Source organism: Heterocephalus glaber, unplaced genomic scaffold (assembly GCF_053883595.1).
Source record: "Heterocephalus glaber isolate CG9 unplaced genomic scaffold, H.glaber_assembly_v1.0 deba00001429, whole genome shotgun sequence".
NCBI classification, from domain to species: Eukaryota; Metazoa; Chordata; class Mammalia; order Rodentia; family Bathyergidae; genus Heterocephalus; species Heterocephalus glaber.
Window position 1 is genome coordinate 24,171,364 of NW_028258294.1, and position 13,517 is coordinate 24,184,880.

At 38.2% G+C, this 13,517-nt stretch overlaps 1 protein-coding gene across 5 annotated transcripts in view; it reads right to left on the bottom strand.

Moving 5' to 3' along the window:
- The window catches only part of Exph5 (exophilin 5), a 93,457-nt gene that overhangs the window by 27,819 nt on the left and 52,121 nt on the right, over window positions 1-13,517 (bottom strand). The window lies entirely within an intron of this gene.

The window sequence follows — 13,517 nt, forward strand, 5'->3', positions numbered from 1 at the left end:
TTTATATTGTAATTTTTAATATTAATATTATTTATAGAGGAAAAAACTGACTTTTACAATCCTAATACAACCACCACTATGTTTTCATTTTAATTTTTCTCGTGTATTTTTTATGTAGTTATGATAAAATTTATTCAGTACACATTGGTGGAAGGCCTCCTATGGTTCAGATACTGGAAACAAGTGAGCCAGGAAGACATGGGTCTACCCTAGTCTAATAGGAGAAAGCAACATGAATCCAATAACAATACAGATGTTAGGTAACCAATACAGTAAGTCCCTGACTTATGAATATTTGAATTTTGAACTTTCAGATAGGAACAGACCTCACATTAGGAACATTTGTAGATGGGAACAAATTGCGGAAGTAGCTCACATGTCTGCTAGACATTGTCACAGTTGTGCTGTTGTGTGCTTACTGTACAGTGTGATTGTGTACAGTAGTACAGTACAACCAGGGACTTACTATATTTGTGTGTGTGTTTGGTTTTTTATGCTTTACATCATATATTTGTGTCAAAGGTGTATAAGACTCACTTTGTTGAACTTATGAACGAACCTGACTTACAAATGTTCTCCCCGGGTCGGGGATTTAGCTCAGTGGTTTCGCCACCTGCTACGCAAGTGCAAGGACCCGAGTTCGATCCCCGGTACCAAAAAAACAAAAAACAAAAAACAAAAAACACAAATGTTCTCCCGGAATGGAACTCATTCATAAGTCAGGGACTTACTGTAGCGCTGTGTGATTTATTCATTCAACACACATTTGAATTCTGGGTAAAAAGTAATGAGCAAGTTAAGTCCTTGCTCTCATGGAATTTAAATTCTTCTTGGGTGGGAGTGTGGATGTGTGTAAGGGAAGCAATAAACAAAAAAGTAAACAGGCGCTATGAAAGCCTGTAAGAATCGGATCTGGTCTGAAGCAGCAGTGAAGATTCCTTGAGAACTGCACTTGCCTTGCAAGTGCAAGGTTGTGAGTTCGATTGCTGGTAAAACAAAAAAAAGATTCCTTGAGAAGATGACAGGGGTGGAAGGATGAAAGATGAAGAATTAGGCAAAAGGTAGTAAACAGGCTATCCCTGGAGAGAGCTTCCTGGGCAAAGAATATCAGCTGTAGAGCAACAGCCGTGTGTCTGGAGTGTGGCAGTGGAGAGGAAGACTAACCACAGGGAAGAGGAAAGAGGCAGCTGCTCAACTACACAGCATCAGAGGTCAGGTGAAGTGGTTTGGTGTTTGTCGTGAAGCAGTTAGAAAGCATTAGAGGTGTGACACATCAGATTGGCATTTTTGGTTTTTTTTTTTTTTTTTTTTTTTTGGTACCGGCGATCGAACTCGGGTCCTTTCGCTTGCGAGGCAGGCGGCGCAGATTGGCATTTTTAATGGATCATCCTAACTACAAGTAGAGAGTAGATTCCACTGGGGCACAGGAGACCAGTCAGGATTACTTGTAGGGTCTACGAAAGAGAAGTGTTTACTTGGACCAGGATGATGGTGGTGAAGATGGAGAAAAGTAGAAAGTCTTCAGAATGACTTATTATCCTGAGGTGTTCATTGTGATAGAGTAACTTTGGGAATCAGAGGTAGAGACATATCAAGGAAGATGGCTAGATTTCTGATTTACATGAGTGCATAGAAGATGCCATTAATGGAGATCATGCATATATAATTTTAAAATAAACATTTTATCAAAATACTTGTAACATTATTCATCTTCAGAGTAATTATTAAATATATGTGTAATATTCAAGTCAGTATGTTTTGCATCATTTATTTCCTATTCTCCCAGTGCAGGAGATTGAGATTTTTCCCTTATAAATTTTGCTGAGATGAATATCATGTATATTTTCAGAATGATTGGGTCAAAATGTCAAAGTATTTTTTGTGATTCTTTATACATACTACCAAATACTTTTCTTTCTTTTTATTTTTTGGTATTGGGGATCGAACTTGGGACCTTGTGCTTTCGAGGCAGGCAGCAGAACCACTGAGCTAAATCCTTGGGTGTACTACCAAATACTTTTCAAAAGGGTTGTACCAATATTACTCATGCTAGCAATGTGTAAGATTACCTGAGGCATCTTTGGAAGGCTAGTTATTGTTTCAAGTATATTTATTTTCCTAATTTAATATTTTAATGGTACTGTGCCTATAATTGTCAGCAATTATTTTTCTTTTGAGTTTTGTTTTATTTAATAAAATATGCTACATTTCTTCGATAACTATGGAGGTTTGAACACTTTCCCATATGTTTGTTTAGTAATTATGTTTGTGGTTTGGCAATTGCATGCTTTTTTAAGTTCTAAATTTTTCATTGGAATGAAATGTATTCCATGTAAAATAGTAACAGTATTTTTCTTTTTTTTTTTTTTTCTTTTTTGGTACCAGAGATCAAACTTGGGACCTCGTGCTTGTGAGGCAGGTGGTGGAACCACTGAGCTAAATCCCTGGGCACAGTATTTTTCTTATATGTTTTAAATATTTCACCCAGGTTTTTTCCTTTTATTTTGATTAAACTTTGAATGTCAGGCCTTATAAACCTCATTCTAGTTAGGGTTAGAGGAGATAAAACATAATTAATCTGTATGTGTGTTTATGGTAATATTTGTTTCTGGAAGGCAATAAGAAATGAAATTCAGACAGTAATAAACATGTGGATACGTGAAGAGGGCAAACTTTTGAAGAAATTCAGTAGTATTGTGGGACTGCATAACCTTTGTTCCTTTTCTCCAGCCCCATTGTGATTAAATGTGAGTTAATGGATAAAGATGCTTGTTAGTTTTGGGACACTAGATAAAATCTGTAACAGACCTAAAGTCCCAAAGTAAACTACTCAACTCCTTGTTTGCCCGGAACTGATGTTCCGGACACCACAATCTATAGAACAAGCTGCAAATGTCTGCTGACCATCAATACATGACAGTCGACCACTAACCTTTGTCCCCTTTTCTTTAATTCTATATGTTAACTTTCCCCTCATACCCCTATAAGAACAGCCTCAGACTCTGAGCCAGTTGCCTCTCTAAGCTATTTTGCTTTGGGAGTGCCATCTGGCCAGACTAATAAAGGTCTGTTTTATTTTCCAACTTGTCCGGTGTGTTCCTTCCCGGATGTTCTTTGCTGCAGTCAGCTCCTCAGAGCGTTTGGTAAGGCCCTCGGTCTTACAGTATTTAAAGCACAAATATTTCAAGGATGATCCTGGAGATAGCTGTCAAGACAGCGAATGAACATAAGCAGTCAATAGCCAGAAAACTCAAAGTTTTTGTTGTCAAAATGGCATTGTGTTTACTATTACTAAAGAAGCAAAATGGAAATAGTTCTGGCTTTTGAAGTAAGGATGACCCAGGAAGAGAAACCATGAATCACATAAAAGCCCAAACTCTCTGGGATACTATCACTTGTCTTCATAACCTTACATATCCAAGAGATTGCATATAATAAAATACAATTTGCAAATTATGATGGTCAACTGAGCTTCTTGTACTAAAAAGAACACAGTAGTTATAAAATTGGTGTGGTTTCAACTTGTTAATTTACTTAAAACATTAAATATCAAGTAAGTTTGACATTAGCAAGAAAAAGTTCTGAACCCAAAAGTAAATACTGTGGACAGTGTTTTTATAACTCAGCTGTCCTCAGTCTCACAGAGTCGACATTTGTTTGTAAATGGGATTCAATCAAGCTCCTAACCAGCCAGTGCAGGCTTTTCCTTACCTGTGTTGGTTTGTTATTTCCTTAGCTAGCCAATTAGCATACAGTTCACCTCAGCCAATGAGAAGAATGTCAGGATTATAAATGACACACATATAAGTAAATTATTAGTACACAGCATGTCTGCTTAATTAGTCCAGCTTGACTCAACATATCACAAGGCACTGTTGTCTGCAATTTTGATTTGTTTTGCCCCCAGGCTGGTCAACTTGACTACATTAAGTCAGGCCTTTTCTTGCTGGGTTGAGCCCTCAGTTCCAAGTTCAAATGCCCTTTATTCATAAGAATTTCACTCTGCCCCACGGTGCTTAGGATTCCATCCCAGGACCTCCTGAACACATTACTCCTCTTAGCTTCCTCTTCCTGAATTATTTTTTACAGTCTCCAGCTATGAATCCTGTCTCCTTCTCCACTTCATCTTCCCAACTGTGTCTTTACTAGTCATCTTTCTGTTTGTCCTTATTCAGAGCAAGTCTTTGTCCTTATCTTTATTTCTGTGACTAATTATGTACTAACCATTGAGAATGTGCTCAGTAAATGATAGTTGTGTCTTTACCCTTCCCCCGCCTTTTGGGCCCAATCTCTCTGCTCCCTGTTAATCAAACTCTGGCCCATTCTTGAGCTACTTTCAGACAGCAGAAAGAGCACAGGACTAGGGTGAGGTTCTAGCTGGTGATCTTGGCCAAATATTTAACATTCTTGGCTTTATTTGCCTCATTTGCAAACAAGTGCTGGGTAATGTACTAGACTGCTTGCAAAGAAGGTTTCCACAATTCCTCTCCTACCTAAAGGTGCACTCCTTTGCAATGTGACTTTGCTTTGCTCCACCAAGAGATAGGGTCTCTTTCATTGTCTCTGGAATCTGCTTGTTTAGACCGACAGAAAATGATGGAAGTTAAATTGTGAGACTTCTGAGCACAGGCCTCTAGAAATTTTACAGCTTCTGCTTTTTCCCTCTTGGAATCTTGAGGCCAATGTATAAAGAAGCCTGGGCTAGTGTCTATGAGAGTGAGAACATACACAGAGAGAAGTCCAGCTGACAGCAGTCTCCACTGTTAGACATGTGAACAAAACCATCTTAGACTATCCAGACCCAGGCGACCCCCAGACTACTAGACCCAATTGAGGAGGGTCCAACTCCCAGCCAGATAACTGAGCTGTGAGCTCAGTCTACATGACTACCCAACAAAATCATAAGCTAACAAATAAAAATTGTTTGAAGCCTTTGAATTTTGGGGTGGTTTGTTGTATACAATAAAAAAATGGATCCAGAGGAGATTATCTTCAAGATATCTTTCGGCTTAAAATCTTTGTTATATCATATTCTTTTTTTTAAGTCAGAACATAAAAGATGTTCATTTTATTATTTTATTGGTACATTTTAGGTGTACAATACAGTTATATTCCTCATTGGGATCTTGTACCTTTACATGAGTATCTTAGTTCTTATTTTTTCCCCATTCCCCTGCCCTTCCTTCACCCCCTCCACCCTTCCCTATTAACAAAGACTTTGATTCCATGTTTTCCCTTATATCATATTCTTTTAAAGCTGATAAGGGCCTCAAGATATAACATGTTCAATCTCCTTATTTGCAAGTGAAATAACAACAATAAGAAATAACAATGATGATATGTGATATGTATTGATCCTGTCCTATCTCCAGGATTTTGCAGTCATTATTGCTAGTCCTTATTAAAATCTTGCAGGTCCTCATTTATAGAGAGAGCATTAAGCATAGCAGACCTAGAAGGCTAGTATTGTTTTCTTTTTAAAAAATTCTTTTATTGGTACATTTTAGGTATACAATACATTTATATTTATCATTGGGTGCTTCTACCTGTACATGATGTATCTTGGTTCTTATCTTTTTCCCCATTACCTGTGTGCCCTTTACCCTCTCCACACTTCCCTATTTACATAGATTTCATTTCCTTTTTTTTTTTCCTTTCTCATAATTTTTCCTTTCCCTTCTTTCCTTTCCACTTCCCCTCCTACCACCCCTACCCCTTTGGACCTTTTCCTATTTCAAATTATTAATTATTTATTTTAATCATTTTAATCCTTATTTACACTTTCAGTTTCTCACACTAGAGAAATTATTCGGTATTTACACATGTGTGTCCTATTTATTTCACTTAAGAGTATGGCCTCGATACACATCCATTTAGCTATAAATGTCTCTATTTTCTCATTCTTTATGGCTGAGTAGTACTCCATTTTATTAAAAAACCACATCTTCTTTATCCAGGTTCCACTTGATGGGCACTTGGGCTATTTCCAAGCTTTAGCTCTTATGAACTGTGCCGCTATAAACATGGGTGCACATATATCGCTGTGGTATGATTCTTTTAATTCTTTCGGGAAGATACCCAGCAGGGGAATAGCTGGGTCAAATGGGACCTCTAGCCCTAGTTCTTTGAGGTATCTCCATAATGATTTCCACAGTGGTTGCACCAGTCTGCACTCCCACCAAAAACGGAGAAGGGTTCCTTTCTCCCCACACCCCTGCCAGCATTTGTTATTGGTTGATTTCTTGATAGCAGCCATTCTTTCTGTGGTGAGGTGGAATCTCAGTGTTGTTTTCATCTGCATCTCTTGAATGACCAGTGATGTTGAACATTTTTTCATATATTTATTTGTTGCTTTTACTTCTTTCTCTGAGAAATGTCTGTTCATTTCAGCTGTCCATTTTTGAATTGGGTCTTTGAATTTGGGGGGTCTGATTTTTTAAAATTCTTTATATATTCTTGATAGTAGACCTTTGTCTGAGGTACAGGTGCTAAAATTTTTTTCCCACATTGTAGGTTGTCTGTTAGCTCTACTGGTGGTTTCTGCAGTGCAGAAGCTTTTTAATAAGATGAGATCCCAGTTGTTGATTCTTTCTGCTAGTTCCTGTGCTACTGAGATTTTGTTCATAAAGTCTTTTCCTATGCCAATGTCTTCAAGAGTTCTACCTAACTTATCTTCCAGCAAGTTTAGTGTTTCTGTCTTAATATTTAGATCTTTAATCCACTTTGATCTTAGTTTAGTGCATGGTGATAGGTGTGGGTCTAGTTTTAATCTTTGGCAGGTTGAAATCCAGTTTTTCCAACACCATTTATTAAATAGGCTATCTTTCCTCCAATGAGGGTGGTTGGCTCCTTTGTCAAAGATGAGGTGGCTGAGTATGTCTGAAGTTGTTTCTGCATCTTCTAATCTATTCCACTGATTCTTGGGTCTGTTTCTTTGCCAGTACCATGCTGTTTTTAATCACAGTTCTTTGGTATTATAGTTTCAAGTTGGGTATTGTGATACCCCCAACCATGTCTCTGTTGCCTAGAATTGCTTTTACTATTCTAGATCTCTTCTGGTTCCAAATGAATTTTTGGATTGTTTTCTCTAGTTCTGTGAAGTATATTGCTGGAATTTCAATTGGCATTGCATTAAATCTATATAGTAGTTTTGGAAGTATGGCCATTTTCACTATATTGGTTCTTCCTACCCAGGAACAAGGGATGTCTTTCCATTTTCTTATATCCTCCTTGATCTCCTTTTTCAGAGTGCTATAGTTTTCAGTGTAGAGGTCTTTTGCTTCCTTTGTTAAGTTGATTCCTAGATATTTCATTTTTTGGATGCTACTGTAAATGGAATTGTTTCCCTAATTTCTCTCTCAGTGAATCTGTTATTTGTGTATAAGAAGGCTATTGTTTTTTGAGTGTTGACCTTATATCCAGCTACTCTACTGAATCTGTCAATTAGGTCTAGAAGTCTTTTGGCCGAGTTTTTTGGGTCTTCCATGTAAAGTATCATGTCATCAGCAAATAATGACAGTTTAACTTCTTTCTTTCCTATCTCTATTCCTTTTATTTCTTTCTCTTTTCTAATTGCTATGGCTAATGTTTCCAGAACTATATTGAACAGGAGTGGTGATAGTGGGCTTCCTTGTCTTGTTCCTGATTTTAGCGTGAAAGTTTTCAGTTTTTGACCATTTAGTATGATATTGGCTGTTGGTTTTTCATAAATAGCCTTAATCAGGTTGAGATAAAGACCTTCTATGCCAATTTTCTGTAGTGTTTTTATCATGAGTGGGTGTTGGATTTTGTCAAATGCCTTTTCTGCATCTATTGAGATGATCATATGGTTTTTGTTGTTGACTCTGTTAATATAGTGTATTACATTTATTGATTTATGAATCATCCTTGCATCCCTGGGATAAATCCAACTTGGTCAGGGTGTATGATCTTCTTGATGACCCTCTGTATTCAGTTTGCCAGTATCTTGTTGAGGATTTTTGCATCTATGTTCATTAGGGAGATTGGCCTGTAGTTCTCTTTTTGGGTTGGGTCTTTCCCTGGTTTTGGAATCAAAGTAACACTTGCTTCCAGAAATGAATTTGGAAGCCTTGCTTCCCTTTCAATTTCCTTGATGAGTTTAAAGAGTAATGGCGACAGTTCTTCTTTAAATGTCTTGTAGAATTCAGCAGTGAAGTCATCAGGACCTGGGCTTTTCTTTGTTGGTAAATATTTTATTACATTTTCAATTTCACTCATTGTAATTGGAGTGTTTAGAATTTCTATATCTTCTTCATTTAACTTTGGCAATTCATATGTACCTAGGAATCTGTCCATTTCTTCTGTGTTTTCCATTTTATTAGAGTACAGATTCTCAAAATAGGTATTGATGATCCTCTGGACTTCTGCTGGGTCTGTTGTGCCTTCACCTTTTTCATTCTTAATTGCATGGATTTGAGCCTTTTCTTTCCTTTTTTTGATCAGGTTGGTTAAAGGTTTATCAATTTTATTTATTCTTTCCAAAACCCAACTCTTTGATTCACTAATTTTTTGTATCATTCTCTTAGTCTCATTGCATTGATTTCTGCTCTGATCTTTATAATTTCCTTTCTTGTATGAGCTTTGGGTTTGTTATGCTCTTCTTTTTTCTAGGAGTGAGGCTAGTATTATTGAATTGGGATATAAACTCATGCTCCTGTTTCTAAGATCCATGTTCTCTCAACCATATATCCTGCAGTCTCTGTGTATTATTAACCCCACTAATAAACAGTGCAATTGCTGTGAACTTACTATGAAATTTGCCACTTATACAGGTGATACGATAATTCAAATATGCAGAAAGAGCAATTATACAAAAATTGAAAGCTATTAAGTACCTTAAACTACAACATAGGAATTATAGTTTTCATCCTCTTGTCACCAAAATCTCAAATACTTCTCAAAATAGTTTACCTTACCAGATTCTCTTGTGGAAGGCATTGATTCGCCTTTTTGGTCTTCTTACTTGTCTTTTTACCTCCTCACTGGTAACTTTTCTCTTCCACTTTTATTACTTCATTGGCTTCTGTACACATATTGCTTTTCCTACACAGCTGACCTTCCTATACTGAGCATCTTATTACACCTTATTCTGTCTTCCAGGCAACCAACCATCTTGATTGCCATCAACTCTATTCTAGGATTCAAGGACCTCTTGCTTTGATTGACCCAAATCTTCTGCCCTATCTTTTTCTTATAGTTTCTGTCATTATCAAGTTCCAGAATGAGTTTTTTAATTACAGTTAGGGTAGATTTGTCTCTTTATTTAAAATTGATCCAAGCTACATTAAACTTTTCCTCTTTTATAGGTATTCAAACATTTTTGTCATATTGCCTAGCAATCACAACACACAGAAAAGCGTAAGTGGAAAGCACAGGGAAGGAACTGTACCTCAAGTCAGAGATCAAACTCAAAATTAATGTCTTTTTCAGAATTAATATCTGTTCTCATTGCTGATACATAAGACCTGACACCTATGACTTAAAGGAGGAAAGCTTTATTTTCGATCACAGTGTATAGAGGTTCCATTCCACAGTTGCCTGGCTCCAAGGCAGGATGGCATGGCAGAGAACTGCTCATGGCATGGCAGGTAGGAAGCAGAAGATATCAAGGGAGGAGGGAGGACGATACAGCTTTCTAGGACATGCCCCCAATGACCCACCTCCTCCCCCAGGCTTCACCTCCCAACATCACCTTTAGCAGTAAACTTATTGGTGGATTAGTCCACTGATAAACATCACACTCCATCCATGATCTAATCATCTTGCAATAGCCACATATATGAGCACATGAAAATTCGAGGGGACATCTAGATATAAACTATAACATTCTGACCTTGGATCCCAAAAGACTCAAATGCATCCCTTTAGAAATGCATTAACTCATTAAGGGTTGCTAAAGTCCTAACAGTTTCAGCATTGCTGCAAAGTTCAAATCCAAAATCTCCTCTGAGATTTAACAGGTTCAAGATGAGACTGTAGTTCATGTCTTGATGCTGGGTGGCTCTGATTTAACTTGTATGTCTCCCTGCTGGGTGGCTCTGATTTGAATTTGATCACCTGATGTTATACAGTTAAACTGTGTATGCCCTTTTGTTAATATAAGATACTAAAACAAAAATAGTCATCACTATTTCAAGGATAGATTATTATTAAGCTCAGTGGTATGTTTTTCTTTTATTATTCCTTTGTTGTTGGTGGTTCTCATTTTTGTTTGAGAGTTTCATTTGTAAGTAATACAGCAGTATCTTGGTTCATGAACTGAATTTGTTCCATGATTCTGGAAAAGAGGGCCATGTTTGTGTTCATGCAGGTGGTATCTGTCACCTGATGCAGAGTTCAAAAACAAAAACAAAATTTTGTCAAATTCTTTGTTTGCAAGCCAAGTTACCACTGTATATATTTTTTGTATACATATATGTATATTATAACCTATTCATTTTCAAATTGTAAGACCATTTCAATTTTGTAATTATTCAAATTGAAGCCAACTAGACTCAGTCCATTTATAAAATTTTTATCAATTTTATTACTAAAAAGACCAATAAAAGTGATTAGATCTGCTTGTAGTACCAGTGGTATAAGCTGCCTAATGCATGTACCATGCATGTCATGCATGTACCATTGGTGGTTCAAGCCAGTGGGAACATGTTAAGGCAATTTCTTAGCTGTGAGCCTCTGTAAAACTTAAAAGAAAATACAATGCTACCAACATACACAGCACAGGATAAACATTCCCATTACAAAAGAGATAAATAGTGGGATTAAAAAGGAATGGGATCAAAGTAAGACTGAAACTCAGCAGGACAAATATTAATTCCTATAGTTCTATGTATAGCACCTGGGGCAACCTGTGGCAAGACATAGACTCCAAACCCTTTGTGAGGCCCCACCCTACAGCACTGCTGGCAGTTGTAGCCTTCAGGGTTTCTGTCTTGGGCCAGCTTTGCTCACTTCTGTGGCTTATCTCAGATGGTCCACATTCCTGGCTTCTTCAACTCTCTGGGGTCTCCATTACACTTTTAGCTTTGTAGTCACAGCTTCACACACTGCCCTCACAGGGGCACACTGCCTGGCCTCACAGGCCTTCTGAAATCTGGGTGGAAGCTTTCTTAACTCCACAACTCTTACATTTTGCATGTGTGTAAAACCAGCATCATGTGGATGATGCCAAGGTTTGCTGCCATCTGGAGCAATAGCCAGGCTTCCTTCTATCATGGCTGTAGGGGTCTCTGAGTGCCTGGATGACTGAGCACTGTGAACGAATCCTGAGGAACAAATTCCCTACACAGTCACTATTGTGGAGCATGGTGTCCTGGGGTTCTCTTCTCAAAGCAAAGTTAATTTTGCAATTTTGAGCCTGTGAAGGGTGGGGCCTTGACGGTTTTCACATGCCCCTAAGCCATTTTTCTTGTCCTATTCCACAATACTAGGTTTCATTTAAATGCTAATCTTTCCAGCAACCATACTCTCCTCTGCTCCAACTTTGTAGGTCCCAATTTGCTGGAGCTTCCTTTCTGGCCGAACTCAAAACTTTTTAATTCATTCTGTTGGACCACTTGCTCTCTCAATGTAGATCTGGCAAAGAGTCCCCAGTAGCACCCAAGCTAATATTTGGCTGCCTTGAAATTTTCTCTGATTAGTCCACTGTTCTTAATTTCAGTCTCCCTCAAGGTCTCAGGACAGAAACCAAATATAGACTTTTTTTTTTTTTTGCCAAAATATAACACTCATGGCCTGGAGTCCAACTGCCAATGCAGTCCTTGTTCCCAACTGAAAACTGTGAGCCTGTCTTTACTGGCTGCACTTTTATCAGCATTCTGGTCTTTTGATCTCTGACTGCATTTTCCCATCAAATTTGACTTATAGCATTCTAAGGCTGATTCTCCAGCTAACATCTCCAAACCTTTCCACAAACTCCTCCCACAAAGTAGTTCCAAAGGCTTCTGAACCACATCTCATCATCAAGTACAGTCATAGCAATAACCCCACTCTTAGTACAAAAATCTTACTTTCTTCTTGCTGAGACACAATACCTAATATCCACAATTTAAAGGAGGAAAGGTTTATTTTGGCTCACAGTTTGTAGAGGTTTTGGTCCATAGTCAGCTGGTTCCAAGGCAAGATAGCATGGGGAGGGTATGGTAGAGGAAAATTGTTCATGGCATGGGAGGCAGGAAGCAGAGAGAAATCAAGGGAGGAGGGAGGAAGATATACCCTTCTAGGACAAGCCTGTAGTGACCCACCTCCTCCCCCTAGGCTTTACCTCTCAACATCACATTTAGCTATAAATTCATCAGTGGACTAATCCACTGATAAGCATCACACCCACATAATCCAATCATCTCACAAAAGGCCCACATATGAGCACATGAGAGTTTGGGAGGACATCTAAGTATAAACCATAACAATGTCATAATGGAGAATGGGTCAATATGTCCAAGCAAGAACTTGTCAAAACCCAAATCCTCAGAGCAGACTATCTTTTTTTGTTTTTTTTGTACCAGGGATTGAACTTGGGACCTTGTGCTTGGGAGGTAGGCAGTGGCACCACTAAGCTAAATCCCCAGCTGGACTCACTATTTTAGTGAAGTGTTGCCCCCACCCCCCGCCCTTTTCTTGCTCCAGAAAGGTGATATTTCCAGGAAGTGATTTTTCATTGGACTCACTCTCAAGGGAAAGCTTTAGGACAAAAAGCATGAGTTTCAACCAGGCAAAAATAAAAGAAGCAAAAGCCCTGTGGCTCAGGGGCTACACTAGCTGTATTATAAACTTGGCCTGGATTTGCCTCTCCCCGTTGCTACTCTGAAAAGATTGTTATATGAGAGCCTGACATTAGAGCATGGCCTTCGGCCTAGCCCATAGCCAACTTGCAAGGATTAGAAAAAGCAAACAAGTATATTTAAAATATGTTCTTTTGATAATGGCAAAGCTAGACCACATTGGGAAGTCTGGAGGAAGAGAAGGACAGATAAAGAAAGAGGTGAACTGAAGTAAGCAACAACAAATCTTAACTCAAAGGCAGCAACAAAACTGTGGCACAAGAATTCAAGCCAAACTAAATAATAAAGCTCATTTAAACTCTTTAATGGCTGTAAATCCAGACTGCCCATTCTTAGATAATAGACAATCTTTTCTGTATTTTAAAAAACTGATCATTTTAAACTTCCTAAGTACTTCTTCCTTCCTTTTTTTCTTTTCTTGGATCAAACACAGTCTCATGCTGCACCTCTGAGCTAGATCCACAGCCCTTTTTTATTTTGAGTCAGAATTTCACTAGAGGCCCAGGCTAGCTTCAAACCTGTGATTTTTCTGCCTCAGCTTTTCCAGTAGGTGGGAATACAGGCATGCACCACCATGCCTGGCCCCTTCCTGGGTGTTTATTTTTACACAGCACAAAATCAAAACAGAAGGAAAAGAGAAATTATCTAAATAAAAATAAGGTTGTGTAATTACCGTGCTGATTAAGCTCCCAGCTAGTGATTCCTTCCTAAAAGTCA